A 13,359-nucleotide genomic window follows, 5' to 3' on the forward strand; every position below is an offset into this window, starting at 1 on the left:
GTAGAGCCAGAAGAGTGCTATGCTATGTTGAGCAGTGTGCTGCATCACAGCACCCTGGGGGCAGAGTTGGGGTGTGCGTCATGTGGACTCGATGCCCCGACTCTACCCCCAGACCGGCCTCAATGGCTGGTCTGAAGAGTCCCTGTATCTCCCCATATGAACCTGCAAGAGCTCTAAGATCTGCAGGAGAAGGCTTTCTGTCAGTTCCATCAAGATCACATGCTCACCTGATGAGGACATGAGAGAAAGCTTTCTCAATGGTTGCTCCCACCCTCTGGAATGGCCTTCCTTGGGAGGCTAGGCTGGCCCCCTCCCTGCTGGCCTTTCACCAGTAAGTAAAAACATGTTTATGCCTGCAGGCTCTCTGTATATAATGCACAGCAAGGTGATTTTATGGAGCAACCCCTCATGCACCACTGTACCCCGGGCTTTTTCCCCTGGAAGGAAGCCTGAGAATGGAGCAGCCAGCAAGGGCACCTGTCCAAAGGGGCAGGGCTGAACAAGGGGAAGCCCTACTAAAATGTCTCTTTTCATCTTAAGGATAAGGAATAAATTATATAAACAAGAAAGTTATGAAATCATGTATCTTTCCTACATGAATAAAGTTCCTTGTGCACCAAGCACAAAATAGTAGCCAAGGTGTATACAACTAGTTGAGCACATCCTCTGCCATCTATTAGTGATTCCAAATAGTCAGGGTACATCTAGAAAGCTGCCAACAACAACATCAGGACATTATTAAATATTATTCATTACCTTCCATGGAAAAAAATAAGAGAGAGCCCTTAATCCTTCATCTGCAGTCCAAGAAACCATTGTAGTGTCCCCAGAGGTTTTTTTTGTTCTCTACTTTAGAAGCCTTAGGTTTTGGCTCACAGTTATGTTCATGAACAGAATGAGTTGTTGGGTTTTTTTTTAAAGAATATTTTCCAACAAGGTAATGCTTAAAAACTCCTTACCTTTCTGATTGTGGAAAGGAGATGCTCCTCTCATTCCCGAGGCACCAGTTATTAGATTAGAGGCAGTGGAGATTAATATCTTTAGTACAAATACATTAAGCAACAAAAAATCCTAGTATCATAGAATTTTTTGTTGCAGCAAAATTCTGCTTTAATGATAGACATAAATTGAATGCTTTTCATGGAGTTGTGAAAATTTGCATCACAACTGGAAAATCTGTTGCATTCAATGGCTTAACTTCAAATGGGAATCATTAAGCTTTCCAAATATTGCTGCTTCTAGCAGCCCTATGCAAGGTAAGGAATACTGGAAGTTGCAGTTCACTATCTGGAGAGTTGCAGACTTCCCATGAGTGTCCTATATCCAATTGCTAGCCCCAAGTAGAGTACACCCAATTGCTAAATGGTAAGTTAAAACCCTGTGATAAGCTTGCCTTAAGGTTGCTATAAGTCAGAAATTACTTAAGGCACACAACAACAATAGCTACAAAACCAATACTTCTGTAAATCTAACTGGTTAAATGAGTCTGTTCTGGCAAGAACTTGTAACTGGATTTAGGCCAATACCTCTGGTGGGGGACAGAACGTCCAAAAAGGATGGTCTCTTGGTGCTAAGTTTTGGTGGGCGGGGAAGCCACAGCCTCCAGAATGTGGGGCTTCCCTGTGGACCAAAAAGAAACCATGAAAAGTGGGTTCTTCTTGCGATGCCATTATGACATTGCAGTGCACCAATGGCGCACTCGTGACGTAATGGTGCTGTAACATGTGAACGCTATGTGTCTGGCACGTCATAATGGTGGCGCCCATTTGTACAGGGCACCACCATTTTGATGCCGTCGTCACGTGTGAGGGGCATGTAGAAGCCTCGCCCCGAGGCACCCCTTGCACCTGATGAGGGCATCCTTTTCAGCCTGTCTGGACTGGGCCATAGATAAGTTTTTAGTGTCCCATGAAATATCACTACTAATCAGAATTATCGAGTTATTCATGAATGAAGCTGATTTAAGTATGCACCCTGATCTTTTAGAACTATGGAAGTACACAGCCTAGCCTACACATCATCATAGCCAGCATTGGATCCTATGCAAAGTGAAACAAATCCAGTTTTCTCTGTTTTGCATAATTTGCAACTCTACTGACATAGCTGAGAAGCTAGCTCAGCGGCATGGCAGATAGTGCTTTTCATCTCAGTGGCCTAGTACATATGGCCTGGTCTGGAAATGATTCATCCCCCAGTGACACGGAAGACACTAGCCACTACCATTCAGTGGCAAAGGACAAGCTATTAGGTTCAGTTCTTATATATTTCCATGTAAGGCGGATCGAATGAGAGGCAGTGTGCTGTAGTAGGCTAAGCTGGGAGACCAGAGTTCAAATTCCTGCTCGGCCATAGAAACTCACTACGTGACCTTGGGCAAGTCACAATCTATCAGCCTCAGAGGAACACAAAGGCAAACCCCCTCTGAACGAATCTTGCCAAGAAAGCTGCATGATAGGGTTGCCTTAGAGTTGCCATAAGCTGGAAGGCACGCATCAACAACAACAACAACAACAAGAAGGATCATATACTATAGCAGATGCCAGAGGAAATCCTTGCCTGTTACTAGTCACAGTGGAAAATATAAACCAATTATCTGGTTTGCTGTGAGGCTGGTTTGTGCATTCAGGATGGAGAGTTATTCTATCAGTTCCATGAGGACTAGAAAGCTTTTCAGGTGTGCAGATCATGTTGGGTTACCGCCCATCCTTCACTCATTTCTGATCAGGATAGATGGTGGTAATTTCTAGCATAGTAGAATCCATTGTAGTGATGCTGAATCAGCAAAGTAACTGGGTCAGTTTGTAAGACAGGCACATGGCACGCCACGAATAGGGATCTTTTGTCAGTGCTACACCCTTACACTCAGCCTTCTGCACATTAGCTGAGGCAGCAGCATATTGCTGGGCTGCTCATCATGCAAAAGTTCTTACTTCTTATTCTTCAGCCCCTGTCAAGGACTATTTTAGCAATGCCACCATCAGAGCAGCAGAAGGAAACCTGATAGTGCTTTAGAGATTCTACCAGTACATTTATAAATATTATGACAAAATAAAAGGAAAAGTGAAAGGGGAGAGGGAAGGGGATCATTAAATTTACGAAGTGATATGGTACCATTGCAGACTTGCTTATTTGGCTCCTGGTCACCCCATGTGGAACTAATGAATATATAGCTTATGTAATGTTAGAGCAATATTTATGGTTTATTGTTTGAATGCTTCTGATTATTTCATGTCATCCTCAATCAATATTCTTCTCTTTTTAAAATTCCAGCTTCATTGTTCATTCATTGACTCCAGTCCAGAGAAAGCTACTTGTATTCTGTTGAAATCAACAGGACACAGCAAACACATCTGTGATCTGCTTATGTCTCACTGATTTTTTTTTAAAAGACCAAAACCTTCCCTTTTTTCTGGACTGGGGCCCTATTGTCAGATAGAAACTATGTAGTTACCTCAAATGTACTCCCATATTGTGTGATAAGAGACAAGCTAAGTGAGAGCCACTGTTCCAACAGGCTGTCTTGGGCTTGCTTCAACCAGGGGTGGGCAACAGAGAGCCCATGGGCTGATGCAACCCTAGTCATTTTCAATTCCTGGTTTTCCCTTTTCCTGCTCCCACTGATGAAAGCATAGTTGTTAAATTTGGTCCTACAAGGAGAGGACTTTAGACTTTCCCCCCTTTCCATAAATGGAGAAGATGCTCTGCCCTGCTTATCAGCAAGGCTCTAAGTCTATGGTATGAGAAGACATTCCGGCACCCCACTGCACCATAGACAGCATCTGCAGTGTCTACTTTGTTCTGGAGGCAAATGCAGGTGTGGGGATCAAACTGAGGTCTCAGAAGTGGTGGTATGGCTCTGGTGGATTGGAGAAGTGACCACTCAGAATCCTAGAGTAAGAAATGGCATCATGGGCCATTGAGTCTAACGTACAGCTCAGTGGAGGATCTCTAAAGAAACTGTCTCCAGCAAGTAGCCATCCAGATTCTTTTTGATGATATCCAGAGAAGGAGACCGCCTTCCTGGGCAATTGGTTCCAAATAATTTTACTGCCCCAAAAAGCTGGCAACATCATTCCTAATTGCTGCTTTACTTCTGTAAAGGAATTTTGTTTTGCCTATTTTTTTTAAAAGTAATACATTACAGTTAAACAAGTTACTTGTAATGCATTACACCAAATCTGAGCATAATATTGTGTGTACTATCAGTCACTTGGTGTCCTTCCCAGCTGTTTCAGTAGAAACCAAGTTGTCTAGCTGATCCATACTAGGAGAATATCTTACTTTTAACCTTTTTGGTGCTTAATTTTTGCCCCTTTCAGCCGATGAACCTGCCCACAAAATTACATGGAAAAATGAATAAACAACATTTGGAAAGACCTGGGACTTGGCTTTAATTAGGAAGTAGAAATAAGCTCCAGGTTCCCTATGAAAGAAGTATATTTATTCGTATTTTTGGCTTGATTTTCAAAGGTGTTGAGCACTTAACTCTCACTGTTGTCCATGTAAATTATGGATGGTCAAAACCTTTGAAAATCAGGCCAAAATTGCCCTTAGACATTAAGCTCTTGAGGGCAGGATCTTGATGCTTATTTGATAAACTGTATTTTGTAGCACTGTCTCCCCAGACAGCAATATATGAGTAATAATAATAATAGCTAGCAGATTTGGGCAAAGAGTTAGAGACATTTGATGTGGTTCTACAAGGGCTTTCATGGTGCATTTTATTCCCTTTAACAAAAATAAGCTCTTGTTTTACAGGCAATATACTTCCTGAGCACAATAGAAGCGACATGCCTGAAAACAATTTGGAAACAGGAAGGTGTTTGCCTGCTCATGTGCAACTTGGATACTTTTCCATAATTTCTGATTTCATTTTCTTGAAATAACTTGAATCAAAAGCTGCCAACTGGCAGTCTCGGCAAACTAAGAAAGGGCTTGTTTGCTTGCAATTACTTCTGCATCACAATGCCAAATGACCAGAGTATTTGAGCTAAGTATCTCCATATGTGAGTTAATCTGTACCTCCACCATCTAGAAAGCACCCCTTTCTTCTTTCTATTTTGTCTCTTTCATGATATTGTTGTGTAGCAAGTGGCTCAAGCAGACTGGCAGGCACTCAGAATAATTGAAACCTTTGTTGGGCTAGATCCTGCAAACTAATGAAGAGACAACTCAAGGTAGACCTGATAAAATTTACCCTAAGCAGTCTTTAATCTGATGGCTATGCAGTCCAAATCCAGTTTAAAGACAAAGAAGCAAAAGAAGAGAGAACAGAAGGTTTAAAATTATACATCAGACGTGATCACCTAATCTGCAGACTGAGCAGGCACCCAGATCACATAGCCACTGTCTCCTCAGAGCTTGGAGAAGTTGTTTTATAAAATTATTAATCAGTCATCCCACATTGGATCTGCGGATGGCAAGTCTGCCAATACCAAGGGCCAACTATACTTTACTCCCAGGAAACTGTTTTATCGTGAGATCCCCCAGCCCCTTTCATCCCGCTACTCAAAAGGACATCTAAAGGAAAGCAAATATTCAAATATCAAAGCTACACATATGCCCAGAGTGCAAAGAGAATAAAATAATTTTAAAAATGATGCTTACTCTTACAGCCTTTGTAGGTGATTGATAGCCTGGATGACACATTTCTGATAAGTTTGTGGCCCCTGCACCACCTACCAACCTGCCTCCCATTCCTAATTCCACCCTGATCCCAATTCAAGGGTCAAAACACATGTTTTAAAACACAAGTCTTCCCAAAAACAATGAAGCAAACTTGAGATTTATTAAAATTGCCATAAAGCCTTCAGGCATCCAGAAAAAGAGTTTTCACATCAGAATGAGAGGAATGCCATGTGTTCCAATAGGACCGAGACACATTATTTCATCCATGCATATTTAGCCTGAGCCTGAAATTTAAAGAAGCCATCCAAAGTGCTGAGCCCTGTCTCTCAAATAGCTTCAGCACCATCCACATATATCCTTTGGAGTTTGTACTAAAACACTAGTAGATTCACTGACCCACTGACATGGAAGACACCAGCTGTCACTGTTCTGTCTTTAGGAAATTATATGTTAATTCCTTCACCAGCTCCTCAATCTTGGCAATACTGGAGTATGGATGTCAGGGAACATCATCCAGAACATGTGTTTTCCAATTCCATCTTATTGGGAAAAAAATGAGATTTAGTGTATTATGAAGTCAAAGGCTTTCATGGCTGGCATCCATAGTTTTCTGTGGGCTTTTCTGGGCTATGTGGCCATGTTCTAGAATAGTTTATTCTTGGTGTTTCACCTGCATCTGTGGCTGGCATCTTCCGAGAATGCTGGCATGGAAGAGAGTTGGATACACACACACACACACACACACACACACTGTGTGTGACCCTGGGTAGGGAGGAGTGATTTCCATGTTAATCTGTGTATTGTTCTGCTGTTGATGGCAGGGCTCAGGGTGAGAGGATATGCAAAGAGAATTAGTGTCTATTTAATTAGTGATCACTGTCTGCTGGGAAAACCCCTGACCCTGGGTGGTTTTCCATTTGCATTTGCTGAATCCTGATTTTGCTGTTTTTCAGGACTGGTAGCCAAATTTTGTTCACTTTAAGGGTTTCTTCTTTTGTGTTGAAGTCATCCAGGTGTTTGTGGATTTCAATGGCTTCCCTGTGCATTCTGACCTGGTAGTTGTTGGCATGGTCCAGAATTTTGATGTTTTCAAACAGCATTTTATGCCCAGGATGGTTTATAACATGTTCTGCTACTGCTGATTTTTCTGGCTGACTCAGTCTGCAATGTCTCTCATGTTCCTTGATTCGTGTTTGAATACTGCATTTGGTAGTCCCTATGTAGACTTGTCCGTAGTAGTTTACCACATACCATGCAGCTGTGGACAAGTCTACATGGGGACCACCAAACGCAGTGTTAAAACACGCATCAAGGAACAAATCGAAGGAATGAATCATTTCACAATTACAGGAGGAAGTGCTTGGCCACTCCATTTCATCTATGAACTGCGGGTGATGACTTTGCTTTAAAAAGGCTTAGGGGTGTGGGGAATTATTTTACTTGTGTCTGTATTTTTCAAGAATAGTATGAATATTGTTCTAAGTATACCCGTTAGTTTTGTGAATGTAGATAGGATAATATATGTGTGGGCATCCAGTGCCAGGCTGCTACTAAACAGAGTGAGGAGCTGAATTTAGATGTCATGAAAAAGACAGCAGATTCTTAAGTTATTAAATTTATTTTTACTCCTGTTATTGCTGCCAGGGTGGGAGAAATGCTTGTGGAATTTTCTGCTATATAAGCCAAAAAAAGTCACGTACTCACTCATATACACTTACCAAAATGGGAAATAATGAAGTGGTGAAAAGATTTAATCTGTTAAATTTCTGTCAAATCTGAAGTTGCTGGAGACATTCAGGTTTTGAGGGTTGTCTTGAATTAGGTAAATGGGGAATCCCTTGCTGCCTAAATATAGTAGTAGAATTCAAAGATACAGCTGTGTTAGTCTGTAGAACCTTTGAGGTTCTACCTTTGAGACTGACTGAATAAAGAAGTTGGCAGCATGAGCTTTTGAGACTGAAGTCTAAGAAATCTCATGCTGCCAACTTATTTATTTCAGTCTGTCTCAAAGGTGCTACAAGAGCTCTCTACATACTGCCCAAACATAATTTAAGATAGCAATAATTTAGCAATAACTTATTGGCCTGATTGCTCTTGCGTGTCCCGGCTAGAGGAGACTGAAATAGTTGAATACTGAGTCAACACTTACATAAATCCCACTGATTCAGTGGGCCTCTTCTAGTGGGAATTATCAATAGGATTGAGGCCATAATTATTTATTTACATGATACTATCTTATTCTATTTTTCCTTCAGTGAACTCATATATACATAGCTATTCTCCTCTTTACTTTATCATTTCAACAACTCTGTGAAGTAGATTAGGCTGAGAAAACACTCATCTTGGAGAGAAATGGGAGTGGTAGAGGTCTGTGCTGGGCCTTGTGTCAGTCAATATTTTTATAGATTATTTGAATGAAGTCAGAAAGGATATTTATCAGCTTGGTAGATGACATCAAAATGGGAGGGGAATGTAATATTTTAGAAGACAGAATCGGGATTAAAGAGGATGTTAACAGATTAGAGAGGTAACTAAACTGACAAAATGAATGTTAACAGGGATAAATGTACTGTTCCACATTTAGGCAGGAAAAATAAATAAATGAACAAGCATAGGAAAGGGTGACCTTGACAACAGTCTGTATAAAAATGATCTAGGGGTCTTAGACCACAAGCTAAATGTGAGCCAGAAGTGTGGTGTCATGGATAAGAAAGCTAATACAATTTTATGCTGCCACATCAGAATTATAATGTCCAGATCAAGAGACATAATAGCACCATTCTATTCTGTTATGTTCAGATTTCACCTGGAATATTGTGTTCATTTCTGGACATCACTGTATAAAGAAGACAGCTATAAATTGGAGCATGTGTCAAGGAGAGTGTCCAAGATGGCAGAGAATATAAAAATGATGCCATATGAAGAATAATTGAAGGAGCTAGATATGTTTAGCTCTGAGAAGAGAAGACTGGAAGATAATCTGGTATTTATTTTTAAAAATTTGAAATCTGTCATATGAAATATAGACCAGATTGTTTCTGCTCCTTCACAGGGTAGAACCTGAACCAGTGGATTATAAGGAAGGAGATTCCAACTAAGTATTAGGAAGACCTGTTCAAAAGCAGAACAAACTAACTTGCAAAGTAGTTGTCTGTTCTTTGTCAGAAGATTTAAAGAGAAGGTCAGTGGCCCTCAGTCATGAATGCACCAACCACACATGCAAAGATGGTGAGATTGAGAGAAAGCCCTCCCTTGTAGATTTTAAGGCATGTGCTAGTTTATATAAGGAGATACTATCTTTCAGATAATCTGGACCCAAACTGTGTAGTTCCATAGAGTGACTAGCTGAAGGTCACCCAATGAGAATAATAATAATAATAATAATAATAATAATAATAATAATAATAATAGGATTTATTTATATGCCGCCCAATCGCTGGGAATCCAGGCGGCTTAGAACAGAGGGGATAATAGATGGTTCTAGAGTTTGAACTCCCAAGTCCTGGTCTAGTAGCCTAGCCATTGTACTACACAACACTTGTTCTTATGGTGGCCTGTGACTGTAATAAAAAATTATCTGTCACTGGCTGTGAGTTGAAAAATTAACAATCACGTGATGATGCTGAAGATGAAGGATGCTCTGCTATTGATATTTATATATCACCTTCAGTGTGCATAGTAATATAGTGTTCTTCATAGGCAATTTTTTTTTTAAAGCCCCTGCTCCTTAGGAGCACTGAAATAGTAGGGGAGAATGAGGGGGACAAGGGGAAGGGAATATTTGTGCATTGCCTAGAAAACAAAAGAAACTACAGGTACTTGATTCTTTTTTTTTAATCTATTTAATTTTCACCATCTGTTACTCATCTATAAAATGAGATAATGCAACCCACTTTTGCAAAGTACCATTTGAGCTCTGTGATGAAGAGTGTCATTATATTATATTATTCTAGAACAGATTATGTTCAGATGAGGCATCACCACATGACCTCAGGTGGCTGCTGTCAACAGATGGCAATGTGGAATCCTTCGGGCTTGATTATTTACTTATTCAGAAGATTTACAATTATAAATAATGCTGGGAAAATACATCCCAGGTCTTTTCTATTTTATACTAAAGCCTGTTTTCTAGTTACCATATGACCGGCATCATAATATAATGACATAGGGTTGAGTCTTTAACCCAGCATGGCTAAAAAGTCTGCTTAGAGTGTTCATTTTTCATTATCTTTTACTCAAGTGGACAATGTAAATCTGATGTTGGTTTTGAGAAGAATGCTTTCATTCCTACATGGGTAAATGGGTATGTTTGTCTGATTCAGCTTGGAAAACTTCAGCCATCCCAATTAATGTCAGTGAAGCTCTTGGAGTTTGCATATAATTTTTCCCCAGTTAAATGTAGAAAATTGGGGAAAGCATGGGGGTTTGAATTTAGAAGCATTCAGAGAGTGGAAGGGAAAGGAGGAACAAGAACAACTATAATGAAAATGAGGTTAAAAATCGGTCCGTTCATTTGCCTTGGCAGGTTGATTTTCCTTCTTCTCGGTAATATTTTGTTTTCTAGATTTGTTGTTTTTCCCCATGTCCTTCATATGAAATATTAACAAAGTTGCTACTTGTCAAACTTAGGGTTGGGTCCCCATCTCCTTCCATTTTAAATTGCACCAATTTCATTTGCTATTTACAAGTCGAGAACCTGATGGCAGGCTTGTTTGTTTTTATCTCTCCCTTCTGGAAAGGTCACTATGCTGTCACTGCAAGCCATGAGTAACAGAAGGGTAAATTAATGGAATCTAGTGGCCAAAAGAAAACATGCAGCTCCTTCTCATGAGCTGTTTTTTCTTCTTCTTCTTTCATTGCTGAACTTTCCACAGATTCCTCCAAGTTAGAAAGGCTTCCCCGAGGGAATCACTCACCTTCCATTACTGAACCGTCAAAAACCTGGAGCAGAGTGAGAACATGACTGTGAGTTACATTCCCTTCTGGAGCTGCTTGCTAGTGGTAAGCCAAGCAGAGTAAATAAAAGAAACTAATTTCCTTTTGGGGAGGAGAATACAGTGTAGCTTATTACTGAAAACACACACACCTATGCATAATCTTTTTAAAATATTACTGAAATTCAAGTGTTTTGCAGGGGTTGCCACAGAAACACGTAGCACCGTGTAGTATCCAAAATAGGATGTCTAGACAAACTCCTACTGTCTGACCTTTTATGTATTTCCTAATCCAACCAATCTTGCCAACCAAAGTGGTGACTAAGCAGCAATTCACTTTATACACTGTCATAAAGGCCTGACAGGGCCCAGGTCACTGTTATAAATTTCAGTCTGGCTACTTCAGCAACTCTCAGCTTCCTTCACCAACACAACTCCCATGTGGTTTCTGGGCTATGATGTGTGCACTGGATCATCATGAAGTAATTTTGGAGAGGGGGGGAGCTGTAAAAATCCAAAAGCCACAAACTCGGCTGTGAAACAGAGAGCACTTTCATTCAGCAGAACCCCAGAGTTTACATAAAACTGTAAAAGGAAGACTGGAGAAAGTCTCTGGTGAAAGCAAAATAAAGACGGCAGTGACGTTAAGGTCTAAAGCAGCCATCTCTTTGGGGAGGGTGGGGAGGAGATCAGAGTTTGCACCTCTGCAATATTAAACATTTTTAAAAAATGAACTTCACTGAATAGCTACACCACATGTGAACTGCATTCCCTCCTCTTCTCTCCTCCACTGAGAAGTCAATTTGTTTATTCATTTCCCCCACTCCCTCAGCTGCTTCCTGAAGCAGCCCATGCATAAAAAGCAAAGCAAGATTAGTTAAAAGGCACTTCATAAAAATCAGAGGGAGTGGAAGTAAGATAAACATCTTGTTTCAGAGTCCTTCCATGATAGGATCCTTCCTTGTTTCAGAGTCCTTCCAAATCCACCCAGCTTCAGATATTTTACAAGTTGTTTGTAGGCTGCAAGACCCAATCATAGGCAAGGAATCTTGTAAGTTCATATAGTGGCTGAGCAACAAGTCACTTTACAAACAAAAATGTACCATGGACCTTCTATACCCAACTGAGAGACAAGATACAGCTACTTGCAAAATTCAAGGACATCAGCTGCAAAATTAAAGGAGGCTCAGCACTAGTAGTCTACAGGTTACCTTCAACATGGACAAGCCTGGCCTTATCATTAGGCAAAAACAACTTTGGAAGCTTTTTATTCAGTTGGGCAACATAGTCACTGGAAGTGAAAAGGACTTTTTTTAAAAAAAATCTGGCATTTGATTAAAAGGGGAAAGCCTCTTTTTACAGAAGATTAAAAAAAAAAAGAGGGGATGTCATAAAAGGACAGCAAACATACCCTCCAACTGTCCTGATTTGGCAGCAACAATTGCAAATTAATTTTCTCTCACCTCACTTTTAAACTACTTTTAAAATGCCCCAGTTTCTCTCTTCTCCTCCTGCTTTCCCCCCTTGTAGTCAGCTTACTATAATAGTTGTAGATTGAGTTGAAAATACAAATGTAGTTTGTGCACAATTAACTCAGCAGGGTGAGAGGAGGTGATGGAATCTTTCCTTTCCCAGTAGGCTCAGGCAAAAGCAAATGGCTGCAGCCTTACCTGTATCCCAGTTTTCATCTGTGAAATTCTAGCAGCAATAAGTACAGTGAGCCTGTGCCATACACAGGCTCCCCACCCACGGTTTTCAGCATATGCTGAAGCCAGGGGACAGTGTGGTGAATGGCACACACACACCATTATTTCCAATGGGACTTGAGCATAGGTGTTTTTCTTCTTACGCGGGGGGTCCAGAATGGATCCCCCGCATAAGGGAAGGGAGCACTGTAAATGCATGCGTGCGTGCATGCATTACTGAAGCATTTTTCTTGACAGGAATAGGATCAGTTTTATGATTAGCTGCAATCCAGCCCCCTCCATTTGAGACTGCACACACACACACACACACACACACACACACACACACGGTAAGTCCCACCAATTGTGCCCTCCTTAAAAAGATTTTGCTTGCCTAGCTTTGGTACCATGAATCCTAACTGGGGTGGATTATGTGAGGTGCTATTTGCTGCTCTGCTTCAGACAGCAAATTGTGTCAGGCTGTTCCACTAAACAAACTTGATGAAATAAAGAGAAGGATCTCTCTGGATGAGCTTAATGCTCTAATGAGTTCATAAAGGGAAATATGGTCCTTCAAATAATTTGAACCCCAGCCATTTACAGCTTTATACGTCGAAACAGGCACTTTGAATTATGCCTGGAAATGGACTGGTGGTTGATGGAGCTGTTGCAACAAGGGAGCTGTGTACTCCCTGTAGTCACCTCCAATTGGGATTTAAGTGTGCACGGTAAAACAATGTTAGGAGTTCCTCCCCAGTCTTTCCATCACTGTGTATGGGATGCTTAGGCAAACCATTTAGTTGGAGTGTTGTTTGTGCAATCTATAGTCCATATGGTAAAGTGTGCAATGCAGTTAGAGGTCCTCTGAGTTTAGTAACATTTTATATATTAAAATGGTTTGAAGATCTGAGAGAGTACAAGTGATGCTGGTCAGGTTCACCAAACAGACATTCTGTGCAGCATTCTGCTGCTAGGATGATCTTTTCTATCCGTCGCTTTGACCATATTACCCCTCTATTGTTATCCCTTCACTGCCTCCCCATTCCCTATAGAGTTCGTTATAAGCTTCTTTTGTTGACATTTAAGGCTCTGCATGGTTTGGCTCCTCCCTA

The 13,359-nt window shown here is 40.8% G+C and overlaps 1 long non-coding RNA gene across 1 annotated transcript in view; it reads left to right on the forward strand.

Moving 5' to 3' along the window:
* The first annotated feature begins 8,433 nt into the window (after positions 1-8,433).
* Positions 8,434-13,359, forward strand: part of LOC121927625 — a 77,668-nt gene continuing 72,742 nt past the window's right edge. The window contains exons 1-2 of the long non-coding RNA XR_006103286.1: positions 8,434-8,611; positions 10,503-10,629. This is a non-coding gene — a long non-coding RNA (uncharacterized LOC121927625). The remainder of the gene's footprint in view (positions 8,612-10,502; positions 10,630-13,359) is intronic.

Source organism: Sceloporus undulatus, chromosome 4, assembly GCF_019175285.1.
Source record: "Sceloporus undulatus isolate JIND9_A2432 ecotype Alabama chromosome 4, SceUnd_v1.1, whole genome shotgun sequence".
Classification (NCBI taxonomy): domain Eukaryota; kingdom Metazoa; phylum Chordata; class Lepidosauria; order Squamata; family Phrynosomatidae; genus Sceloporus; species Sceloporus undulatus.